Below are 19,888 nucleotides of genomic sequence, written 5' to 3'. Positions count from 1 at the left end.
GAAGAATTCCCTGTGCTATACAGTATGTCCTTATTAGGTATCTATTTTATATATAGTAGTATGTATATGTCAATCACAATCTCCCAGTTGATCTCCCTCCCCGGCTTCCTCCTCTGGAAACCATAAGTTTGTTTTCTACTTCTGTAACTCTACTTCTGTTGTGTAAACAAGTTCATTTGTACCATTTTTTTAGATTCCAAATATAAATGATAATATATGACATTTGCATTTCTCTGTCTGACTTACTTCACCCAGTATGATGATCTTGAGGTCCATCCATGTTGCTGCAAATGTTATTATTTCTTTCTTTTTATGGCTACTATTCCATTTTGTATATGTACAATATTTTCCTTATCCACTCCTCTATCGATGGACATTTAGGTTGAATTCATGTCCTGGGTAATGTAAATAGTGCAGCAATGAATATTGGAGTGCATGTATCATTTTGAACCATGGTTTTCTTTGGATATATTCCCAAGATTGAAATTGCAAGATTATATGATGGCTTTATTTTTATTTTTTTAAGGAACCTCCATACTGTTCTCCATAGTGGCTATACCAATTTATATTCCCACCAACAGTGTTGGAGCATCCCCTTTTCTCCACACCCTCTCCAGTACTTACTGTTTGTAGGTTTTTTGATGATGGTAATTCTGAAAGGTGTGAGGAGATACACTATTATAGTTTTGATTAACATTTCTCTAATAATTAGTGATACTGACCATATTTTCCTTTGCCTGTTGGTCATCTGTATATCTTCTTTGGTGAAAGGTTTATTTAGATGTTCTGCCCATATTTTGACTGTTTTTTTTTTCTATTTTGAGCAGCATGAGGTGCTGTATATTTTGGAGATTAATCACTTGTTGATTCCTTGATTTGTAAATATTTTCTCCTATTCTATGCATTGTCTTTTTGTTTTGTTTATGGTTTCCTTTGCTGTGCAAAACCTTTTAAGTTTAATTTTGTCCCAGTTTAATTTTTTTTTATTTTCATTCCTCTAGGAGGTGGATCAAAAAGATCTTACTGTGATTTATGTCAGAGAGTATTCTGCCTATGTTTTCCTCTTTTATATTATCCAGCCTTACATTTAGGTCTTTAACCCGTTTTGCATTTATTTTTGTGTATGATGTCAGGGAGTTTTGTATATTCATTCTTTTACATGTCACTGTCCAGTTTTCCCAGCACCACTAATTGAAAAGACTGTCTTTTCTCCTTTGTATAGTCTTGTCTCCTTTATCATAGATTAGGTGACCATAGGTGCTTGGGTTTATCTCTCGATTTTCTATTCTGTTCCATTGATTTACATTTTTGATTTTGTGCCAGTACAATACATTTTGATGACTGTAGCTTTGTAGTGTAGTCTGAAGTCAGTGAGTATGATTCCTCCAACTCAGTTTTTCTTTCTCAAGATTGCTTTGGTTACTCAGGGTCTTTTGTGTTTCCATACAAATTGTGAAAAGTGCCATTTGTAATTTGATAGGGATTACATTGAATCTGTAGATTGATTTGTGTAGTATAGTCATTTTGACAATATTGATTCTTTTAATCCAAGAACATGTTATATCTCTGCATCTGTTTGTGTCATCTCTGAGCTTTTTCATCAGTGTCTTATAATTTTCAGAGTACAGGTCTTTTGACTCCTTAGGTAGGTTTATTCCTAGGTATTTTATTATTTTTGATGTTATAGTAAATAGGACTGTTTCCTTAATTTGTCTTTCTGAACTTTTGCTGTAATTGTAAAGAGGTGCAACAGATTTCTGTGTATTAATTTTGTATCCTGCAACTTTACTCAATTCATTGATGAGCTATAGTAGTTTTCTAGAAACATCTTTCAGATTTTTGATGTATAGTATCATGTCATCTGCAAAAAGTGACAATGTTACTTCTTCTTTTCCAATTTGGATTCCTTTTATTTCTTTTTCTGCTCTGGTTGTTGTGGCTAGGACTTCCAATATTATGCTGAACAAAAGTAACAAGAATGGACATACTTGTCTCATTCCTGATCATGGGGGAAATGTTTTCAGTTTTTCACTGTTTAGTATGATGTTAGCTATGGGTTTTACATGTAGAGCCTTTATTTCTTGAGGTATGTTTCCTATATGTCCACTTTCTGGAGAGTTTTTTTATCATAAATTGCTGTTGAATTTTGTCAAAAGATTTTTCTGCATCTACAGAGATGATCATATTTTTTTATTCGTTTTTGCTTTATAAGAAAGTGAATCAGTTATACATATACATCTGTTCCCATATCCCTTCACTTTTGCATCTCGCTCCCTCCCACCCTCCCGCTCCCACTCCTCCAGTCAGTCGCAAAGCACCGAGCTGATCTCCCTGTGCTATGTGGCTGCTTCCCACTAGCTATCTACCTTAAGTTTGGTAGTGTATATATGGCCATGCCTCTCTCTCTCTTTGTCACAGCTTACCTTTCCCCCTCCTCATATCCTCAAGTCCATTCTCAAGTAGGTTTGTGTCTTTATTCCTGTTTTACTACTAGGTTTTTCATGACATATTTTCCTTAAATTTCATATACATATGTGTTAACATACAGTATTTGTCTTCCTCTTTCTGACTTCACTCTGTATGACAGACTCTAGGTCTATCCACCTCATTACAAATAGTTCAATTTCATTTCTTTATATGACTGAGTAATATTCCATTGTATATATGTGCCACATCTTCTTTATCCATTCATTGGATGATGGACACATAGGTTGTTTCCATCTCTGCGCTATTGTAAATAGAGCTGCAATGAACAATTTGGTACATGACTCTTTTTGAATTCTGATTTTCTCAGGGTATATGCCCTGTAGTGTGATTCCGGGGTAACATAATAGTTCTATTTGTAGTATTTTAAGGAACCTCCATAGTGTTCTCCATAGTGGTCGGACCAATTCACATTCCCACCAGCAGTGCAAGAGTGTTCCCTTTTCTCCACAACCTCTCCAGCATTTATTGTCTCTAGATTATTTGATGATGGCTATTCTGACTGGTGTGAGATGATATCTCATTGTAGTTTTGATTTGCATTTCTCTAATGATTAATGATGTTGAGCATTCTTTCATGTGTTGTTGGTAGTCTGCATATCTTCTTTGGAGAAATGTCTATTTAGGTCTTCTGCCCAATTTCGGATTGGGTTGTTTGTGTTTTTGTTATTGAGCTACATGAGCTGCTTATAAATTCTGGAGATTAATCTTTTGTCAGTTGCTTCATATGCAAATGATTTCTCCCATTCTGAGGGTTGTCTTTTGGTCTTGTTTATGGTTTCCTTTGCTGTGCAAAAGCTTTGAAGTTTCATTAGGTCCCATTTGTTTATTTTTGTTTTTATTTCCATTTCTCTAGGAGGTGGGTCAACAAGGATTTTGCTGTGATTTATGTCATAGAGTGTTCTGCCTATGTTTTCCTCTAAGAGTTTGATAGTTTCTGGCCTTACATTTAGGTCCTTAATCCATTTTGAGCTTATTTTTGTGTATGGTGTTAGGGAATGATCTAATCTCATACTTTTATGTGTACCTGTCCAGTTCTCCGAACACCATTTATTGAACAGGCTGTCCTTTCTCCACTGTATATTCCTGCCGCCTTTATCAATGATAAGATGACCATATGTGAGTGGGTTTCTCTCTGGGCTTTCTATCCTGTTCCATTGATCTATCTTTCTGTTTTTGTGCCAGTACCATACTGTCTTGATTACTGTAGCTTTGTAGTATAGTCTGAAGTCCGGGAGCCTGATTCCTCCAGCCCCGTTTTTCTTTCTCAAGATTGCTTTGTCTATTCGGGGTCTTTGTGTTTCCATACAAATTGTGAATTTTTTTGCTCTAGTTCTCTGAAAAATGCCAGTGGTAGCTTGATAGGGATTGCAATGAACCTGTAGATTGCTTTGGGCAGCAGAATCATTTTCACAATGTTGATTCTTCCAATCCGGAAACATGGTATACCTCTCCATCTATTTGTATCATCTTTAATTTCTTTCATCAGTGTCTTATAATTTTCTGCATACAGCTCTTTTGTTTCCTTAGGTAGGTTTATTCCTAGATATTTTATTCTTTTGTTGCAATGGTAAATGGGAGTGTTTTCTTGATTTCACTTTCAGATTTTTCATCATTAGTGTACAGGAATGCCAGAGATTTCTGTGCATTAATTTTGTATCCTTCTACTTTACCAAATTCATTGATTAGCTCTAGTAGTTTTCTGGTAGCATCTTTAGGATTCTCTATGTATAGTATCATGTCATCTGCAAACAGTGACAACTTTACTTCTTCATTTCTGATTTGAATTCCTTTTATTTCCTTTTCTTCTCTGATTGCTGTGGCTAAAACTTCCAAAACTATGTTGAATAAGAGTGGTGAGAGTGGGCAGCCTTGTCCTGTTCCTGATCTTAGTGGAAATGGTTTCAGTTTTTCACCATTGAGGATGATGCTGGCGGTGGGTTTGTCATATATGGCCTTTATTATGTTGAGGAAAGTTCCCTCTATGCCTACTTTCTGCAGGGTTTTTATGATAAATGGGTGTTGAATTTTTTCGAAAGCTTTCTCTGTATCTATTAAGATGATCATATGGTTTTTCTCCTTCAATTTGTTAATATGGTGTATCACATTGATTGATTTGCATATATTGAAGAATCCTTGCATTCCTGGAAAAAACCCCACTTGATCATGGTGTATGATCCTTCTAATGTGTTGTTGGATTCTGCTTGATAGTATTTTGTTGAGGATTTTTGCATCTATGTTTATCAGGGTTATGGGCTGGTAGTTTACTTTCTTTGTGACATCCTTGTCTGGTGTTGGTATCAAGGTGAAGGTGGCGTTGTAGAATGAGTTTGGGAGTATTCCTCCCTCTGCTATATTTTGGAAGAGTTTGAGAAGCATAGGTGTTAACTCTTCTCTAAATGTCTGATAGAATTCGCCAGTGAAGCCATCTGGTCCTGGGTTTTTGTTTGATGGAAGAATTTTAATCACAGCTTCAATTTCAGTGCTTGTGATTGGTCTGTCCATATTTTCTATTTCTTCCTGATTCAGTCTTGGCAGGTTGTACATTTCTAAGAATTTTTCCATTTCTTGCAGTTTGTCCATTTGTTGGCATACAGTTGCTTGTAGTACTCTCTCATGATCTTTTGTATTTCTGCAGTGTCAGTTGTTACTTCTTCTTTTTTCTTTTCTAATTCTATTGATTTGAATCTTCTCCCTTTTTTTCTTGATGGGCCTGGCTAATGGTTTATCAATTTTGTTTATCTTCTCAAAGAACCAGCTTTTAATTTTTTTGATCTTTGCTATTGTTTCCTTCATTTTTTTTTTCTTTTATTTCTGTTCTGATATTTATGGTTCCATTCCTTCTGCTAACTTTGGGGGTTTTTTGTTCTTCTTTCTCTAATTGCTTTAGGTGCAATGTCATGTTATTTACTCGAGATATTTCCTGTTTCTTAAGGTGGGATTGTATTGCTATATACTTCCCACTTAGAACAGCTTTTGCTGCATTCCATAGGTTTTGGGTCATCGTGTCTCCCTTGTCATTTGTTTCTAGGTATTTCTTTTTTTGTATTTCCTCTTTAATTCCTTCAGTGATCACTTCGTTATTAAATAGTGTATTGTTTAGCCTCCATGTGTTTGTATTTTTTACAGATGTTTTCCTGTAATTGATATCTAGTCTCATAGCGTTGTGGTCGGAAAAGATACTTGATAAAATTTCAATTTTCTTAAATTTACCAAGGCTAGATTTTTGACCCAAGATATGATCTATCCTGGAGAATGCTCTATGAGCACTTGAGAAAATGTGTATTATGTTGTGTTTGGATGGAATGTCCTATAAATATCATTTAAGTCCATCTTGTTTAATGTATCATTTAAAGCTTGTGTTTCCTTATTTACTTTCATTCTGGATGATCTGTCCATTGGTGAAAGTGGAGTTATAAAGTCCCATACTATGAATGTGTTACTGTTGATTTCCCCTTTTATAGCTGTTAGTATTTGCCTTATGTATTGAGGTGCTCCTATGTTGGGTGCATAAATATTTACAATTGTTATATCTTCTTCATGGATCAGTCCTTGATCATTATGTAGTGTCCTTCTTTGTCTGTTCTAATAGTCTTTATTTTAAAGTCTATTTTGTCTGATATGAGAATTGCTACTCCAGTCTTCTTTTGGTTTCCATTTGCTTGGAATATCTTTTTCCATCCCCTCGCTTTCAGTCTGTATGTGTTCCAAGGTCTGAAGTGGGTCTCTTGTAGACAGCATATACATGGGTTTTGGTTTTGTATCCATTCAGCCAATCTGTGTATTTTGGTGGGAGCATTTAGTCCATTTACATTTAAGATAACTATCAATATGTATGCTCCTATTTCCATTTTCTTATTTGTGTTGTGTTCGTCATTGTAGGTATTTTCCTTCTATTGCGTTTCTTGCCTAGAGTACTTCCTTTAGCATTTGTTGTAAAGCTGGTTTGGTGGTGCTGAACTCTCTCAGCTTTTGCTTGTCTGTAAAGGTTTTAATTTCTCCATCATATCTGAATGAAATCCTTGCTGGGTAGAGTAATCTTGGTTGCAGCATTTTATGTTTCATCACTTTAAATATGTCCTGCCAGTCCCTTCAGGCTTGCAAAGTTTCTGCTGAAAGATCAGTTGATAACCTTATGGGGACTCCCTTGTGTGTTATTTGCTGTTTTTCCCTTGCTGTTTTTGTATGTTTTCTTTGTGTTTAATTTTTGACAGTTTGATTAATATGTGTCTTGACATTTTTCTCCTTGGATTTATTCTGTATGGGACTCTCTGTGCCTCCTGGACTTGATTAACTATTTCTTTCCCATATTAGGGAAGTTTTCAACTATAATCTCTTCAAATATTTTTTTCAGTCCCTTACTTTTTCTCTTCTTCTTCTGGAACCCCTATAATTCAAATGTTGGTGTGTTTAATGTTTTCCCAGAGGTCTCTGAGACGTTCCTCACTTCTTTTCATTCTTGTGTCTTCATTCTGCTCTGCAGCAGTTATTTCCACTACTTTATCTTCCATGTCACTTATCCTTTCTTCTGCCCCAGTTATTGTGCTATTGATCCTATCTAGAGTATTTTTAATTTCATTTATTGTGTTGCTCATCATTGCTTGATTCCTCTTTAGTTCTACTAGGTCCTTGTTAAATGTTTCTTGCATTTTGTCTCTTCTATTTCCAAGATTTTGGGTCATCTTTATTATCATTTTTCTGAATACATTTTCAGGTAGACTGCATATTTCCTCTTCATTTGTTAGGTCTGGTGGGTTTTTATCTTGCTCCTTCACCTGCTGTGTGTTTTTCTCTCTTCTCATTTTGCTTATCTCACTGTTTTTGGTGTCTCCTTTTTGCAGGCTACAGGTTCATAGTTCCTGTTGTTTTTGGTGTCTGTCGCCAGTGGCTAAGTTTGGTTCAGTGGGTTGTGTAGGTTTTCTGGTGGAGGGGACTAATGCCTGTGTTCTGGTGGAAGAAGCAGGATCTTGTCTTTCTGGTGGGCAGTTCCACGTCTGGTGGTGTGTTTTGTGTTGTCTGTGGACTTATTATGATTTTAGGCAGCCTCTCTGCTAACGGGTGTTGTTGTGTTCCTGTCTTGTTAGTTGTTTGGCATAGGGTGTCCAGCACTGTAGCTTGCTGGTCATTGAGTGAAGCTGGGTGCTGGTGATGAATTGGAGATCTCTGGGTGTCTTTCGTCATTTGGTATTATGTGGAGCTTTGATGTCTCTTGTGGACCAGTGTCTTGAAGTTGGCTCTCCCACCTCAGAGGCACAGCACTGACTCCTGCCTGCAGCACCAAGAGCCTTTCTTCCACACAGCTAAGAATAAAAGGGAGAAAAAGTAGAAAGAAAGAATTAGTAGAAGTAGAGTGAAAGAAAGAAAGAAAGAAAGAAAGGAGGGAAGGAGGGAGGGAGGGAGGAAGGTAGGAACCAAAGAAGGAGAGAAGATAAAGTAAAATAGAATAACGTATGAGAAAATATAATAAAGTTTTTTTTTTTTTCTTTTTGCGGTATGCGGGCCTCTCACTCTTGTGGCCTCTCCCGTTGCGGAGCACAGGTTCCGGATGCGCAGGCCCAGCGGCCATGGCTCACGGGCCAGCCGCTCCGCGGCATATGGGATCCTCCCAGACCGGGGCACGAACCCGTATCCCCTGCATCGGCAGGCAGACTCTCAACCACTGCGCCACCAGGGAGGCCCTATAATAAAGTTTTTAAAATAAAAAAATGTTTTATTAAGAAAAATAATTTTAAAAAATTTAAAAAAACAGACAGATAGAACCCTGGGACAAATGGTGGAAGCAAAGCTATACAGACAAAATCTCACACAGAATCATACACATACACATTCACAAAAAGAGGAAAAGGGAAAAAAATCATAAGTCTTGCTCTCAAAGTCCACCTCCTCAATTTGGGATGATTCATTGTCTAAAGGAGGGAAGGAAGGAAGGAAGGAAGGAAAGAAAGAAAGAAAGAAAGAAAGAAAGAAAGAAAGAAAGAAAGAAAGAAAGAAAGAAAGAAGATAAAGTAAAATAAAATAAAGTAAGATAAAGTAAAATAAAGTTATTAAAATAAAAAATAATTATTAAGAAAAAAGTTTTTTTTTAAATAAGGACAGATAGAACCCTTGGACAAATGGTGGAAACAAAGCTATACAGACAAAATCTCACACAGAAGTGTACACATACACACTCACACAAAGAGGAAAAGCGGAAAATATCATAAATCTTGCTCTCAAAGTCCACTTCCTCAATTTGGGATAATTTGTTGTCTATTCATGTATCCCATAGCTGCAGGGCACATCAAGTTGATTATGGAGCTTTAATCCACTGCTTCTGAGGCTGCTTGGAGAGATTTCCCTTTCTCTTCTTTATTCTCACAGCTCCCGGGTCTCAGCTTTGGATTTGGCCCTGCCTCTGCGTGTAGATTGCCGGAGGGCGACTGTTCTTAGCTCAGACAGGACGGGGTTAAAGTATCAGCTGCTTCGGGGACTCTCGTTCACTCAGGCTGGGGGGAGGGAGGGGTACAGAGTGCGTTGTGAGCCTGCGGTGGCAGAGGCCAGCGTGACATTGCACCAGCCCGAGGCGCACCATGCACTCTCCCGGGGAAGCCGTCCTCGGATCCCGGGACCCCAGCAGTGGCAGGCTGCGCAGGCTCCCCAGAAAGGGGGCGTGGACAGTGACCTGCTCTTGTACACAGGCCTCTTGGCAGTGGTGGCAGCAGCCCCAGCATCCCACGCCATTCTCTGAGGTCCGCGCTTTTAGCCACAGCTCATGGCCCTTTCTGGAGCTCCTTTAAGCAGCGCTCTAAATCCCCTCTCCTCGCTCACCAGGAAACAAAGGGGGAAGGAAAAGTCTCTAGCCTCTTCGGCAAGTCCAGACTTTTTCCCGGATTCCCTCCCGGCCAGCTGCGGTGCACTAACCCCTTCAGGCTGTGTTCAAAATGCCAACCCCAGTCCTCTCCCTGCGCTCCAACCAAAACCCAAAACCCGAGCCTCAGCTCCCAACCCTGCCCTCCCCAGCGGCCGAGTAGACAAGCCTGTCGGGCTGGTGAGTGCAGGTCGACACCTATCCTCTTTGTGGGAATCTCTCCACTTTGCCCTCCACACCCCTGTTGCTGTGCTCTCCTCCACTACTCCAAAGCTTTCCCCCTCCACCACCCACAGTCTCTGCCTGCCAAGGGGCTTCTTAGTTTGTGGAAACCTTTCCTCCTTCACGGCTCCCTCCCACTGGTGCAGGTCCCGTCCCTATCCTTTTGACTCTGTTTATTCTTTTTTCTTTTGCCCTACCCAGGTATGTGGGGAGTTTCTTGCCTTTTGGGGGGTCTGAGGTCTTCTGCCAGCATTCAGTAGGTGTTCTGTAGGAGTTGTTCCACGTGTAAATGTATTTCTGTTGTATCTGTGGGGAGAAATGTGATCTCCGCATGTTACTCTTCCACCATCTTCCCCTTTCTCCTGATCATATGGTTTTTATTTTTCAATTTGTTAATATGGTACATCACATTGATTTCTGTATATTGAAGAATCCTTGCTTCCCTGAGATAAATCCTATTTGATCATGGTGTATGATCATTTAAATGTACTGTTGGACTTGGATTGCTAGTATTTTGTTGAGAATTTTTGTGTCTATGTTCATCAGTGATATTGGCCTCTACTTTTCTTTCTTTGTGGTATCTTTTTTCACCTGCAATCCTTATGGAGTGAGACTGGAGTAAGAGTTCCCACAAAGCAATCCACAATAATGGGGGGATGCTGGTTGTCCCCTTCAGTTTCCCTTTTCCCACTGGAGGAATCAGAGATCCAGGGGAGACCTCTCCACATGGTCCTCTGCTAGTGTAGTGGAGGGGCAATGTAGTCAGTGTGTAACTAATTCTATTAAGGTACAGACTTCTAGTTATAAGATAAATAAGTAATAGGGATATAATGTACAACATGCTGAATATTATTAACACTGTTTTATGTTATATATGAAATTTGTTAAGACAGGAAATCTTAAGACCTCTCACACAAGGAATTTTTTTTTTCTATTTCTTTAATTTTGTTTCAATACAAGATGATGGATATTCTTATTCTGGTAATCATTTCATAATATATGTAAGTCAAATAATTATGTTAAATACCTTAAACTTATACAGTGCTATATGTCAATTACATTCAACAGAACTGCGAGAAAAGAAAAAGACAATAAATGCTGTCATAGATGTGGAGTGAAGGAAACCCTTGTGCACTGCTGATGGGTTTGTAAAATGGTAGAGCTACTGTGGAAAACAGTATGGAGGATGCTGAAAACATTAAAAAAAATTAAAACTACCACATATGATCCAGAAATTTCACTTCTGTGAATATATCCAAAGGAAAAGAAAACACTAACCCAAAATTACATGCAGCCCAATGTTCATAGCAATACTATTTACAATAGCCATGACATGGAAACATCCTTAATGTCCATCAGTTGATGAATAAATAAAGAAGTTATGCTATATATGTACAATGGAATATTATTTAACCATAAAAGCATGGAATTTCTGACCTTTGCAAAAATATGAATAGACCATGCAGGCATTATGCTATGTGAAATAAAGCAGGCATAGAAAGATAAATACTGTATGATCTCACTTATATGTGGAATCTAAAAAAAGAAAAGAAAAAACCTCATAGAAAAAGGAAGCACACTTGTTATTACCAGAAGTGGAGATTAGGGGAAGGGGGAATCAGAGGAAGGTGTTCAAAATGTCCAAACTTCCAATTATAAGATAAATAAATATTAGAAATTTAATGTACAATGTGAAAACTATAGTTAACACTACCGTATGATATATAGGAAAGTTGTTAAATGAGTAAATCCTAAGAGTTCTCATCAGAAGAAATTTTCTTCCCTTGTTTTCTTTTTTTATTTCTTCTTAGTGTATCTATATGAGAAAATGGATATTAGCTGAATCTATTGTGGTATTCACTTAACAATATATGTAAATCAAACTGTTATGCTGTACACCTTAAATTTATACAATGAGGTATGTCAATTATTTCTCAATAAATCTGGAAAAAAAGATAAAAATATATGAAACAATAATTTTTAAACCTTGGACAACAAGGCCTCACAGGATCCCTGATAATAGGAAAACAAATAATATAAGCCTTAAAATTGTCCTAGCTTACTGTGGGAAAGGAGTTTCCAAGATATAATGCAGGAAGCAAGAATGCAAAAAGAGTCTGACATTATCACTCGGTTGAGGAAACAGGGTGGAGGATTTGAGGAGGCCAAGGAGTTATAAAGGGCACAGCACTAGAGAGGAAAAGCCTGCACAGAGTGGGAGCTCTGGAGATGGACAGAGGCCTCTCCTTCCAGTCTTCCACTGAGTTCTGATCATGTACATGAGGAAACTACCATCAAACTATTAGAAAGGAGTAGGCAGAACAATTCTTGGAGGTCAAACAGAGTGGTGAATAGTTCACATTCTCGAAAACCAAAGTCAAGAAATCTCTTAATGAACAGAATATCAGATAGAGAAGGATATTACCTCAGAAGACAGGACAAATTAACCCTAAACCAAAATATTTTTGTAGCTCTTGTATCACCTAAAAACTCTTAAAAGAAAACCTTGAAATGATCAAACTATTTTCAAATATCTTAATTATGTAGGAGAACAAAGCTTTAAAAAAGCAAAAAAAAATCAATACCAAACAATGTACAATTTGCAATGTCTTGTAATAAATCAAGAAGTACCAGGCATGCAAAGAAGCAGAAAAATACATCCCATAATGAGGAGAAAAATCAATCAATAGATACAGTCCACAAATTAACGCAGATAATAGTATTAGTAGGCAAGGATATTAAAACAACTATTTGTAAATGTACCTACATGCTGAATACCTACCCACAAGGTCATAAATATACTCTCATGTTAAACCCCTTGGGATAGACTTTTGTGTATATGCAAGACAGAAGTCAAGATACACAATTTTTTTTTTTTTTTACTATATGGCTATCCAACTGACCAAGCATCATTAATGGACAAAAAAACATCTCTGTCATAAATAAAGTTTTCATATATGAATAAGTCTCCTTTTGGTCTACTCTGTTTTGTTAGTCTACATGTCTAAATCTCCACAGCTGTTTTACATTAAGAACTTTTCAAAGAAAAGTGCTACTTTTCTAGTGGTCTCTTTTCACATGTTCCCCAGTTGCCAATGTATAGATGCACACCATAGGCTAAGTTGATCCTTACCTGTCCCTTTCTCTGCAACATGGCTTAGACTCATGGGAAACTGGGTTATGTCTGTCATGCCTGACTCATATCTACAGGAAATAATTAGGAAGAGTAATTTTCGCCTTCTTTCAATTGGTGATGGCACTTTGCCCTAAGGTCATTTCTCAAAACTTGGTCTGCTTGTAATAGAGTTCTCAGACATTAACCAAAGAATGAGATCACAGATGCTCCTTCATTAAGACACGCCCAAACATCATGAGTTTCATAGGAGCCCTGATAAATAAAGGAATGCCTCCCCTTAGAAAATTCTTCTATTGGGATGCCTAAAACAGTTCGCCCTCCGCACTGAAGCACCTCTAAAATAATGTTCGCACTAGCTCCTGAAAAATGCAATTACATCTGCGAGGACTCTTTCTAGCATTCTGTACTTTTGAATACATGGCGTATACCTAAATTCTTTTATTTGGGAGACTTGGTGGCATTCTGCTCTATCTCCACTAGGTGGCAGAATAGCCCAAAGTTTTTATGTTCCTGGGATCTCAGAAGTAATGATTCCATTTTCAAATGTATTGACTGCCCTGTGTAGTTTTCAACTGTACAATGATTCTTGGGAATCACAGACAAGGACAAGGTCATCAAATGCTTGATTAAGCAATATGTGCAGAGATATGTGTAGAGAGGAAGCTCTCTATTTTCAAAACTGCACACACTGTTCTTGGCCCTGAATCACTCAATCTGTCTAGAGCACACATCTTATTTGCATTCCCTTTCAAGCAAAGTCCTAAATGGTTATTAAAATGCCAGTCTCTTTTCAGTTCATTTCAGCACCTACTTCATACACTCACATATAGAAATATTAAGTATATTTTACATAATGAAAACATTTAGTATAGTCCATAAACCAAATAACCTGTTTCATTAATTTTATAAACATTTTAACATCTCTTCTTCTCTTTATTTATTTTTTTAAATATTTTTTAGTTCCCTAATTATTTTCTCTTTAACATGGCTTAGGGACACTGAACAAGATGATGGAGTAGAAGGACATGCTCTGACTGGCTCTTGTGAGAACACCAGAATCACAACTAGATGCTGGACAATCATTGACAGGAAGACAATGGAACTCACCAAAAAAGATACCCCACATCCAAAGACAAAGGAGAACCCCAAATGAGATGGTAGGAAGGGCGCAATCACAGTAAGATCAAATCCCATAACTGCTAGGTGGGTGACTCACAGACTGGAGAACACTTATACCACAGAAGTCCACAAACTGGAGTGAAGGTTCTGAGCCCCATGTCAGGCTTCCCAATCTGGGGGTCCGGAAAGAAAAGGAGGAATTCCTAGAGAATCAGACTTTGAAGCCCAGTGGGATTTGATTGCAGGAACTAGACAGGACTGGGGGAAACAGAGACTCCACTCTTGGAGGGCACACACAAAGTAGTGTGCCCATTGGAACCCAGGGGAGGAGCAGTGACCACAGGGACACTGAACCATACCAACCTGTTAGGGTTAGAGGGTCACCTGCAGAGGCAGGGGGTAGCTGTGGCTCACAGTGGAGACAAGGACACTGGCAGCAGCAGTTCTGGGAAGTACTCCTTGGCATGAACCCTCCCAGAGTCTGACATTAGCCCCACCAAAGAGCCCAGGTAGTCTCCAGTGTTAGGTTGCCTCAGGCCAAAGAAACAACAAGGAGAGAACCCAACACCACCCATCAGCAGTCAAGCAGATTAAAGTTTTACTGACCTCTGCCCACCAGAGAAAAAGTCAGCTCTACCCACCACCAGCCCCTCCCATCAGGAAACATGCACAAGCCTTTTAGATAGCCTCATCTACCAGAGGGAAGAGAGCAGAAGCAAGAAGAACTACAATCCTGCATCTTGTGGAACAAAAACTACATTCACAGAAAGATACACAAGATGTAAAGGCAGACGGCTATGTAGCAGATGAAGGAACAAGATAAAACACAAGAAAAACAATGAAATTAAGTGGAGATAGGCAACCAACCAGAAAAAGAATTCAGAATAATGATGGTGAAGATGATCCAGGACCTCGGAAAAACAATGGAGGCAAAGATCGAGAAGATGTAAGAAATGTTTAACAAAAACCTAGAAGAATTAAAGAAAAAACAGAGATGAACAATATAATAACTGAAATGAAAACTACACTAGAAGGAAGCAATAGCAGAATTACTGAGACAGAAGAACAGATAAGTGACTTGAAAGACAGAATGGTGGAATTCACTGCTGTGGAACAGAATAAAGAAAAAATAATGAAAAGAAATGAAGACAGCCTAAAAGACCTCTGGGACAACATTAAATGTAACAACATTCACATCATAGGGGTCCAGAAGGAGAAGAGAGAAAGGACCCAAGAAAATATTTGAAGATATTTTAGTAGAAAATTACCTAACATGGAAAAGGAAATAGCCACACAAGTCCAGGAAGTGCAGTGAGTCCCTACAGGATAAACCCAAGGAGAAACACGCCAAAACACGTAGTAATCAAATTGGCAAAAATTAAAGACAAAGAAAAATTATTGAAAACAGCAAGGGAAAAATGACAAATAGCATACAAGGGAGCTCCCATAAGGTTAGCAGCTGATTTCTCAGCAGAAACTTTACAAGCCAGAAGGGAGTGGTATGATATACTTAAAGTGATGAAAGGAAAGAACCTGCAACCAAGATTACTCTAACTGGCAAGGATCTCATTCAGATTCGATGGAGAAATCAGAAGATTTACAGACAAGCAAAAGTTAAAAGAATATAGCACCACCAAACAAGCTCCACAACAAATGCTAAAGGAACTTCCCTAAGTTGGAAACACAAGACAAGAAAAGGACCTACAAAAACAAAACAAAACAATTTAAAAAATGGTCATAGGAACATACATATGATAATTACCTTAAATGTGAATGGATTAAATGCTCCAACCAAGAGACAGAGGCTTGCTGAATGGATATAAAAACAAGACACATATATATGCTGTCTACAAGAGACCCACTTCAGACCTAGGGACATGTACAGACTGAAAGGGATGGGATGGAAAAAGATATTCCATGTAAGTGGAAATTAAAGAAAGCTGGAGTAGCAATACTCATATCAGATAAAATAGTCTTTAAAATAAAGAATGTTACAAGAGACAAGGAAGGACACTACATAACGATCAAGATCAATCCAAGAAGAAGATATAACAATTATAAATATATATGCACCCAACATAGGAACACCTCAATACATAAGGCAACTGCTAACAGCTATAAAAGAGGAAATTGACAGTAACACAATAATAGTGGGGCATTTTAACACCTCATCTACACCAATGGAAAGATCATCCAAAATGAAAATAAACAAGGAAACGGAAGCTTTAAATAACACAATAGACCAGATAGATTTAATTAATATTTATAGCACATTGCATCCACAAAGAGCAGACTACAGTTTCTTCTCAAATGCAAATAGAACATTCTCCAGGATAGATCACATCTTGTGGTACAAATCAAGCCTCAGTAAATTTAAGAAAATTGAAATTATATCAAGCATCTTTTCTGACCACAATGCTATGAGATTAGAAATGAATTACAGGGGAAAAAAACATAAAAAAACACAAACACATAGAGGCTAAACAATACGTTACTAAATAAACAAGAGGTCACTGAGGAAATCAAAGAGGAAATCAAAAAATACCTAGAGACAAATGACAATGAAAACACGACAATCCAAAACCTATGGGATGCAGCAAAAGCAGTTCTAAGAGGAAAGTTTATAGATATACATGCCTACCTCAAGAAACAAGAAAAATCTCAAATAAACCATCTAACATTACACCTAAAGGCACTAGAGAAAGAAGAACAAACAAAATGCCAAGTTAGGAGAAGGAAAGAAATCATAAAGATCAGAGCAGAAATAAATGAAATACAAACTAAGAAAACAATAACAAAGATCAATAAAACTAAAAGCTCATTCTTTGAGAAGATAAACAAAATTGATATACCATTAGCCAGACTATTCACGGAAAAGAGGGAGAGGACTCAAATCAAGACAAGGATGTCCACTATCACCATTATTATTAAACATAGTTTTGGAAGTCCTAGCCATGGAAATCAGAGAAGAAAAAGAAATAAAAGGAATACAAATTGGAAAATAAGAAGTAAAACTGTCACTGTTTTCAGATGACATGATACTACATATAGAGAATCCTAAAGATGCTACCAGAAAACTACTAGAGCTAATCAATGAATTCAGTAAATTTGCAGTATACAAAATTAATGCACAGAAATCTCTTGCATTCCTATACACTAGTGATGAAAAATCTGAAAGAGAAATTAAGAAACACTCCCATTTACCATTGCAATAAAAAGAATAAAATACCTAGGAATAAACCTACTTAGGGAGACAAAAGATCTGTATGCAGAAAACTATTAGACACTGATGAAAGAAATTAAAGATGATACCAACAGATGGAGAGATATACCATGTTCTTGCATTGGAAGAATCAATATTGTAAAAATGACTATACTACCCAAAGCAAACTACAGATTCAATGCAATCCCTATCAAATTATCAGTGGCATTTTTTATGGAACTAGAACAAAACATCTTAAAATTTGTAGGTGGACACAAAATCCCCGAATTACCAAAGCAGATTTGAGGGGAAAAAAAACGGAGCTGGAGGAGTCAGACTCCCTGACTTCAGACTATACTACAAAGCTACAGTAATCAAGACAATATGGTACTGGCACAAAAACATTAACATAGACCAATGGAAGAAGATAGAAAGCCCAGAGATAAACCCACGTACCTATGGTCAACTAATCTAAGACAAAGGAGGCAAGGATATACAATGGAGAAAAGACAGTCTCTTCACTAAGTGGTGCTGAGAAAACTGGACAACTACATGTAAAAAAATGAAATTAGAACACTCCCTAACACCATACACAAAAATAAACTCAAAATGGAATAGAGACCTAAATGTAAGACAACACACTCTAAAACTCTTAGAAGAAAACATAGGAAGAACACTCTTTGACATAAATTGCAGCAAGATCTGTTTTCACCCACCTCCTATAGTAATGGAAATAAAAACAAAAATAAACAAATGCAACCTAATGAAACTTCAAAGCTTTTGCTCAGGAAAGGAAACCAGAAGCAAGATGAAAAGACAGCCCTCAGAATGAGAGAAAATATTTGCAAGTGAATCAACGGACAAAGGATTAATCTCCAAAATATATAAACAGTTCGTGCAACTCAATATTGAAAAAAACAACCTAATCCAAAAATGGGCAGAAGACCTAAATAGACATTTCTCCAAAGAAGAGATACATATGGCCAAGAAGCACATGAAAAGCTGCTCAACATCACTAATTATTAGAAAAATGCAAATCAAAATTACAATGAGGTATCACCTCACACCAGTTAGAATAGGCATCATCAGAAAATCTACAAACAACAAATGCTGGAGAGGGTGTGGAGAAAAGGGAACTCTCTTGTACTATTAGTGGGAATGTAAATTGATACAGCCACTATGGAGAACAGTATGGAGGTTCCTTAAAAAACTAAAAATAGAATTACCATATGATCCAGCAATCCCACTACTGGGCATATACCAAGAGAAAACCATAATTCAAAAAGACACATGCACCCCAATGTTCATTGCCACACTATTTACAATAGGCAGGTCATGGAAGCAACCTAAATGCCCGTCGACAGATGAATGGATAAAGAATATGTGGTACATATATACAGTGGAATATTACTCAGCCATAAAAAGGAAGGAAATTGGGTCATTTGTTGAGACGTGGATAGATCTAGAGACTGTCAAACAGAGTGAAGTAAGTGAGAAAGAGAAAAACAAATATCGTATATTAACACATGTATGTGGATGGAACCTAGATATATGGTACAGATGAGCTGATTTGCAGGGCCCAAGTTGAGACACAGATGTAGAAAACAAACTTATGGACACCAAGGGGGGAAAGTCATAGGGGCGTAGGGGTGGGGGTGTGATGAATTGGGCATTTGGGATTGACATGTATACACTGATGTGTATAAAATTGATGACTAATAAGAACCTGCTGTTTAAAAATAAATAAATAAAATTTAAAAATTAAAATAATAAATAAATAAATAAATAACGTTTGCCATTTGGTGGAAAAAACAAAGAAACAAAACAAAAAAACCTCTTGGTTTTTATGAAGCTTCAAGCCAGAATGCTGAATGAAATCAACCCCTCCCTAATTTAACAGTACTACATATGACTAAAGAAAGCTAAAGTCAGCAAAATGATAGGAACTTGATATGTTATTATTCAAATGTTGTAACCCTCTTCAAATGTGTTTTGTTGGCATCTTTTTAAAATGGTTTTATTAAAGTTTGCTACAGGATCTGTCCTCTCTTCTCCTTCCCCAATCCCAGGCTTATTGAGATATAATTGACACATAGCATTATGTAAGTTTAAGTTGTGCAGCATTATAATTAGATACATATATGTATTGTGAAATGATTACCACAGTAAAGTTAGTTAATACATCCATCACCTCAAATAATTACAGCTTTTGGTAATGAGAACATTTAAGAACATATCTTAGCAATTTACAAGTATATAATGCAGTATTGTTAACTACAATCACCATGCTGAATATTAGATCCCCAGAATTTATTCAACTTTTAACTGGAAGTTTATACCATTTGACAAATATCTCTGCATTTCTCACAACGCCCAGCCCCTGGCAAACATTATTCTATTCTGTTTCTATGAGTTTGAGTTGCTTTTTTCTTTAGATTCCACTTAATAGTGAGATCTTATGGTATTTATTTTTCACTGTCTGATTTACTTCATTTATCGTAATGTCCGCAAGTTCCACCCATGTTATCACAAGTGTCAGGATTTCCCATTTTTATGCCTGAATAATATTCCATATACACCACTTTTCCTTTGTTTATTTATCCATGGATGAACACTTAAGTTGTTTCTATGCCTTGTCTACTGTGAAGAATCTGCAATGAACATGGGGTGCAAATAACACTTTGAAATGTTAATTTCATTTCCTTGGTATATATACTCAGAAGTGGGATTGCTGAATGATATGACAGGTCTATTTTTAACTTTTTGATGAATCTCCATACTGGTTTTTATAGTTTTTGTATCAATTTACTTTCTCATCAAAATTCATTAGGGTTCCCTTTTCTCCACATATTTGCCAACACTTGTTCTCTCTTATTATT

At 37.1% G+C, this 19,888-nt stretch overlaps 1 long non-coding RNA gene across 1 annotated transcript; it reads left to right on the top strand.

Moving 5' to 3' along the window:
- Positions 1 to 7,701: 7,701 nt before the first annotated feature.
- Positions 7,702 to 8,557, top strand: LOC308608879. The gene is made up of 2 exons (XR_014014238.1): positions 7,702 to 7,951; positions 8,173 to 8,557. It is a non-coding gene; the product is annotated as an uncharacterized lncRNA (long non-coding RNA).
- Positions 8,558 to 19,888: the final 11,331 nt, after the last annotated feature.

This window comes from Mesoplodon bidens (genome assembly GCF_964165515.1).
Source record: "Mesoplodon bidens genome assembly, chromosome: X".
NCBI classification, from domain to species: Eukaryota; Metazoa; Chordata; class Mammalia; order Artiodactyla; family Ziphiidae; genus Mesoplodon; species Mesoplodon bidens.
Note: the sequence above shows the minus strand (reverse complement) of the source record. Positions and strands in the feature narration are given on the sequence as shown.